This window comes from Bombus bifarius, unplaced genomic scaffold, assembly GCF_011952205.1.
Source record: "Bombus bifarius isolate JDL3187 unplaced genomic scaffold, Bbif_JDL3187 scf7180000009690_frag, whole genome shotgun sequence".
Taxonomy (NCBI): Eukaryota; Metazoa; Arthropoda; class Insecta; order Hymenoptera; family Apidae; genus Bombus; species Bombus bifarius.
This window is the reverse complement of record NW_022885277.1, coordinates 8,266-15,282: the sequence shown is the minus strand read 5'-3', so window position 1 is coordinate 15,282 and position 7,017 is coordinate 8,266. Positions and strand designations below refer to the sequence as shown.

The window sequence follows — 7,017 nt, the reverse complement described above, 5'->3', positions numbered from 1 at the left end:
TTATGAATCATCCTACCTGTGATATTACACTTTTCATTATAATATCATCACTCAAGTGAACAACATTAAGATCATGTAAACCATGTCATCCTATCTTACTGTGAAGATACTTAGTTATGTTATCTAACATTATAAAAATATCATCAAATTCAAGTCCTTTTATTCACATCACATGGCCACGGCGATCTGGTTCTTCGTTATATAATGTTCTAAAATTTGTCGTATATATAGGATGTACAAACCGTGATATCAAGGTATCAGTTCTTCCTTCCCAAGGGACAGTTTCATTAAAATTCTGATAGAATTAAAAATTAATTATTAATATTCTAACAATCATATATGTTAAATACATTATAGTCAACGATATATACCTGAGCGAATGTAGGGGTGATTCCTTGATAATTATAAATGTCATCAGCCCACATCATTGTGCCACTTCTTTGTACTCCAGCCTCTAGATTGACAGCCTAAACAAACATACAAAATTTTATAGAAGCTGTACAAAATATAGTATATATGCGCAATATTGAAGCGTTCAAGGGGATATAAAGGTAATGTACATCACATACACGTGTACTCTCATGCAACAAAATAAAATTAGATTTAATAGTATAAGCTCTTTTATTCATCATAATAGATTGGAAATTTAAGTGTCTTACGAGGGTGAGTAAAAAGTTACCCGCTCTGTCGGTGTAGAATTTATTTTAAGCAATTGTCAAAAAAGACATACATCATTTTTTGACGTAATCACTCAATTTCTGTATACACTTTGTCCATTTGCTGAAGGACCTTCGTATTTTCTCGTTAAAAAATGTTTTGGGCTGAGCTGCGAACCACGAATGCATCGTCGTCTTCACCTTTTCATCAGCTTTCTCGGCATCCATCTCGCACAAACTTTTCAAAACCCAAATCTGTCGTGCACTATTGCATAAGCAGAGCCGTGGCTGATTTGCAAATGATTTGCCACATTATCCAGTGTCACTCGTCTATTCCATAGAGCATAAGTTCATGAGCACGTTCAATGTTGTCGTCGTGGATGTGGACGGGCGTCCAGCTGTTTTTTCATAACACTTGTGCGATCTTCTTTGAACTTTTGTGCCCATTCAAACACACTTCGTGACAAAACACTTTCTCCATAATGTGCATTAAATCTTTGATAAATATAGGCATCAAACATAACTTCCGACCACAAGAAACGAATCACAGCATCCTGCACTGTTTTCCTGCAAATCGCCATTGCAAAGCGCCATTACTCGCGCAACAGTCACAAACGAATTGACGTAACACAATGAAACCTACGCAGCAGCACTGAACAGATATTGACGTCATACGAAGAGTGCAGATGGATCAATACGGTCGACAGAAGTTTTAACTATCTGGTGTGCGGATAAATTTTATCGAGAGTCGTATAGGAATCTATAATCTGTAAGTACACCTTTGGCTGAATGGAAATTTCTCTTACATATAGTCAAAAATGCAGAAACAGTGTATTGAATTGGAAAGTGATAAAAAATAAGCGAAGTTTCGAGGTTGCATGTGATTGCATGAGTACACAGGACGTTTTTAGCGAATAGAAAATAATTTTGATAGACACGAGACTTATCTTGTATTTTATGCACTCTCTGTGTCCGAATCTCCAGAAGCTCTCTATCTTATGAAGTGTTTTTGATTAGCAGGAAAATTTTGTATGTACATACAAGAAGTATACGATCTAAGTGGAATATTCCATTATTCTCTTGATACAACAGAAACGAAATTTACAGAACTTCTCAGAAAGTTGGTTTATTATTACCAAATTAATAGAATTAATATACGTTTATCATCTTTACATACCTAAGTCGTGGAGGTTTATCGTGCGTAAAAAATTAGTGTCGTTTCAAAGTTACATTTCGTACATTTTAAGCCTATAATTTGTAACGTACAAAACAATGTGAATTTGAGCTGTTTCTTATCTCCACAATAAGAAAATCCAACTTTACGTTTTTTACACAATGATATTTATGGAACAGTAATATCATATTATTGCATCGCTTGGAGAATGAAGTCAAGGTACGATGTGACCCTAGTGTAAACGCTGGGATAGCCAGCTGTGCCGCACTTATAAGCGTAAGACACAATACCTATTAAATACGAGGTTAATTCATGTTGTATCAGCAGTGGTCCGCCGAGGTCAGCCTGAAAGGATCGTTAAATTTTTAATCAAAGATACTGAAATATATCGATCGAATTGTATTGAAATTATACTTATATACAGTAATAATCTTCTATTGATTTGTGTATAGAAATACTCCAATTTATAATGTACATGTTATATGTATTTTGAGCAAAACTAAGATTAGAAGGAAATTAGATTAAATACCATAATGAGGTGTGAGAAGTGGGCAAAACTATTAAATTGTGTTTATCTATTATTTCTAATGTTTAAGACGTCGATTTGATGTTAATTCGAATTGACGTGTCTTCAGATACCGTATAGTTTGTAGTAACTCTGTAACTTAATTACCGTACAAGAATCCTCTCCACCCTGAGCATGTTCGGCGCATATTATACCATCAGTGATATCAGGTGCATTAGGAAATTTGGAATAAGCTATTTTGCATTCGGCGTTCTTAATCACTGGCATTTGTACTTCCATTAATGCATTACGTCGTGGTCGTCCTACGAAGAAAATAGGAAAGATATTTAAGACTGGAACTGTTTAATTTTATTATAAAATTGATATCACTTACTATATCTTAACGCTCCCCATCCAGCAACAAGGGGTTATAGCCGACGAAGTTGCTCTTTCGTAGGGGCTCTTTCGTACAAATGGGATATACGTACCCTGAAAAATAAAAAAATAAATGAAAATGCAGGAAACGAATGACCAAAAGTATGAGAAAGAATTGTACACGCTTTATGACATAATATATTTGTACAGTAAGAAATTTCAGGATATGATACTTCAGTAATACTCAATAGCATATATATATATATATATATATATATATATATATTTGAGGAGTTACTCGAAAATGGCACCTCCTCCACCAATCTAAGAATGGCAATATTATGATTGTGTATGTTTTTTATTCCATCCATATGTGCACAATGTGCTGCGGTCAAAACATGCCTAGCCGATATCAGGGAACCTCCGCACTTCCATAGTGGTTTGTCTGGGTTTCGGGAATTGCGAAAACCTAATGCAGCGATCCATGGCCAAGCGCCTAAAATGCAATAGTCATAGTTGTGAATATACATAATTTTTTCTCACATAACGAGTAACAACGATTATTACCTATTCGATATTCGATCATACAGCAGACGATAAGTACATACGTACAAATACTCTGAAATAGAGATTTGATAAAGACAGAAATTAAATTTTTATTCCAGTGGAATACAAATTATTAAATAATTCTATATAATTTCTATTTGAACTATACTGAACTGTAAAGTTCAAACGTGTAATTTCTGCCCTAACAGTTTTTGATCTCTATCCATATTATTACTCCTATATCAATTTTTTATTTCAAGCAAAAAGATACTCTTCCTAACATGAAGTAAAAGAAAGAAATAATTCAAGTTAATAAGTAAAGTTACTACCGATAAAATCATAGCATTATTATTTAGTCTAATTGAAATGTACATTGATGTGCTGTTTAATGCCTTTAAAGTTCATTCTTTGCAGTAAATGGCTTATTATTAATCGGAAAGAAAGACATAAAACGTACCAAGTTCAGCTGGTTTACCATCGACCACCCTGGTATGAGAGACGTTGCTAAAACCACAGTATGGTGGTCGCAAAGCCTTATACTTATACACAGTTTTTATTAAAATTTCTCTCTTCTCTTTGTTTGGATCGTTCGGACAGCAAACGATCGTAACATTGTCCTGGTATCTGCACACTGATCGTCTATAAAAATCGGTGGCTGTACGGTACTTTATCTGCCATATTTCTTGCAGAGGTTTACATTTTCTGTAGTCAAGGCACCTGCCTTCTTGATTGTCCGGTGTGGTACATTCTGGATCAAACAATTTTAAAACATTTATACAGTTCAAAGATGCGTAAGAAAGCGACACCGATTACTCAACTTTCGAAGTAAAAAGCCGATCAAGTCCACCGGATTGCCCTACAGACACGTATTAATCCGTAAGAGTTAGTCATCATGTTGATAATAATTATCTAAAGAAACTTTTCACGTGAAAATATAAAATTTTAATTGATTAGATATTGTGTTAGCCATACTTAAGAAAGAAAATGAAAATGAATGAAATGAAAGAAAAGGACTACCTTCAACCTCATTTTTTAAATAAACACTTTGTCAGTTTTGCGGTAAATAAATTCTTAGGAATTCAGGACAGTTTTTAGTGAATCATTTTGTTTCGACCGTTCGCGGAGAGACGCGATCGCGAGATAGCACGTCAACGAGAGTTGTAAGTTCCCGTTACGATTAAATAATCGACGCCACGAACTGATCGATCCCCTTATTTCGATTATGATAATAAGGGTAGTTCAATGAAATTCCACAGAATTAACACAAATAAATTAATGTTTATTTCAACAACTTATTAACTATAAAGATATAAATGAAACAAAAAAAATGTAACTGCGTTTTGGTTGATAAGTAATGCGCGACATACCACATGTGTTGACGGTTCGACTTCTCGAAAAGTTCTGAACGCCTTTCGATTTTTTTCGTTTTTTCTGGAAGGCGACCCCTACTACGTTCGGATCACGCCACATTCTTTTACTGCGAGGTAAAATACGGGCCACGAGTCGACGTTTCTGGAAGTCGCCCTGCTTAATGAACCACGCGCTTGCCACTACAATGTTTGTTTGCCGGGCAGACGCGACGATCCGTCTGCGACATTATAGTGGCGCGATCGATAGTTAAGAATATGACCTATGGTAAGCCGAATGGCGTAACATTCTCCCACCGTTGAGAGGGTACCGATCAAACTAGGGAGGTGTGGTTGAAGTTCCCATCTTATTTCGTCTCGGTGGCTAGTTGTTCGGGTTTCTCGAGATCGGGTTGAATTGGCAGTGGGACAAGCCTTTTGACGCCCCGATCCAAAATGCTCTTTGCCGTCTGAACTGTAGCTGTCCGGATGACACCATCGGCGCCTGGATGAACCTTGATAACTCGGCCCAGAGGCCAATGCATGGAGGGAACGTTGTCCTCTCTGAGGATGACGATTGTGCCCTTTTGGATGCTGTGTCCACCCTCGCTCCATTTATTGCGGTTGGTTAGCTCGTTCAAATACTCCTTATGCCAGCGGTTCCAAAAATGTTGTTTAAGCTGTTGGATATGCTGCCATTTGGAGAGTCGGTTCGATGGAATGTCTCTGAAATCTCGATCACGTAAGCACATTAATGAATCGCCAATGAGGAAATGTCCGGGAGTGAGGGCTAGGAGATCATTTGGATCGGTGGAGATAGGAGTTAGCGGGCGGGAATTGAGGACTGCTTCTATTTCTATGATAAGAGTATTACGGTGTTAAGCTCATATGTTTCTGTTTCTCCACTCGCGCTGCGCCATAATATCCTTTGATATTTCCGATCCTCTGGTCGTACGAGGAATTGCCGATACATTTTCTCGATGTCGCCAGTGAGTACGTACTGATGAGCGCGGAATCTAATTAATATACAAAATAAATTGTGAGTTGATTCGAGAATATAGGATTTCCCCATTTTCATGATTATCGTGATTTTTGTATAAATATATTTTTTAAGATACTAATAATTAGGTAGTTATAAATTAGTATTATCAATTATTTTGCATTTATAATTCCGCCTCTAGTATAAGTGTTAATTGAAAACTAACTTTATGTTTCAAAAAGTACTAGCAAAGTCGTTGAGTAACAAGCCACTGATGCTAACACAAATAGCATTGTCGTAATTAAATATTTCTAAATATTCATTTTTCATTTTGAACCTGTAGAAACAATTTATTATATATACTATTAGCTAAGTAATTGCATATTTAATTAAGTCGAAATATAAAACTTAGTTATTTTAATAATTTAAAAAATAAAAAACTGACAAACATTTCAATTTAATTTATGGTTGGAACAAAAGACAGTTATTTTTCATTAATTGAAATATTGCAATGCAGAGTACTTTCCAAAATACGCCGAGAGTATTCCTGATGATGAAACGAGCGTTGCTTCATCGAACGCAGCTAAAGAAAAAAACATCTATGTAGTTGGTGGTACGATGCCTGAAATAGAGGGCGATAAATTGTACAATACCTGTACTATTTGGGGTCCCGATGGAACGTTGATAGCAAAACACCGAAAGGTAAGTAATATATTCCTTTATGGCTTTGAATTTGAAAATATTGGGATGAAGAAAGTGACTCTATCTAGGAATAATTTAGGAATATACATATGTACATACGTATACTATAACCAATTCTATAATTTACGGTTTATAAAATACGTTATGATACGGGAAACGCCCATTTTTGTTGTAATGTGTTTGTTGTTGTATAAATTTTTCACATACTTAAAATATTATTATACTTATTTTTTCTCCTTTTTAAACATTATTAAATGATAAGATTTTTTAATAAAAGAAAGTGATAAAAACGCTGTCAGTTATTAAATAAAAAGTAATTAAAGTTTAGGAGTTGGTAACTTTGATATTAAATTACAAAAGTTGCAGCAATAGAATTAGCGACCACATTTTTATGTTATTAGGTACATCTATTCGACATCGACATTCCTAATAAGATTACTTTTCGAGAGAGTGATTCACTCAGTCCTGGTAACTCCCTAACGACGTTCGATGTGGAGGGCTGCAAAATAGGTATTGGCATTTGCTATGATATTAGATTCGAGGAAATGGCACGCATTTATCGGAACAAAGGTACAGTAACTTAATCGATCAATACTTAACTAGCAAAAAATTAAATATCTTTCTTAACTATATTCTATATAAAATTAATATAATCTGTAACTCTGTATAAAAAGAAGCTTAATTTAAAAAACCAGTATATTTGCTGAAAATGAAACAAATAAAAGAATTAAAAG

At 35.0% G+C, this 7,017-nt stretch overlaps 1 pseudogene; it reads right to left on the bottom strand.

The window, feature by feature from the left end:
- Positions 1-2,019: 2,019 nt before the first annotated feature.
- Positions 2,020-4,020, bottom strand: LOC117215506 (annotated as a pseudogene).
- Positions 4,021-7,017: the final 2,997 nt, after the last annotated feature.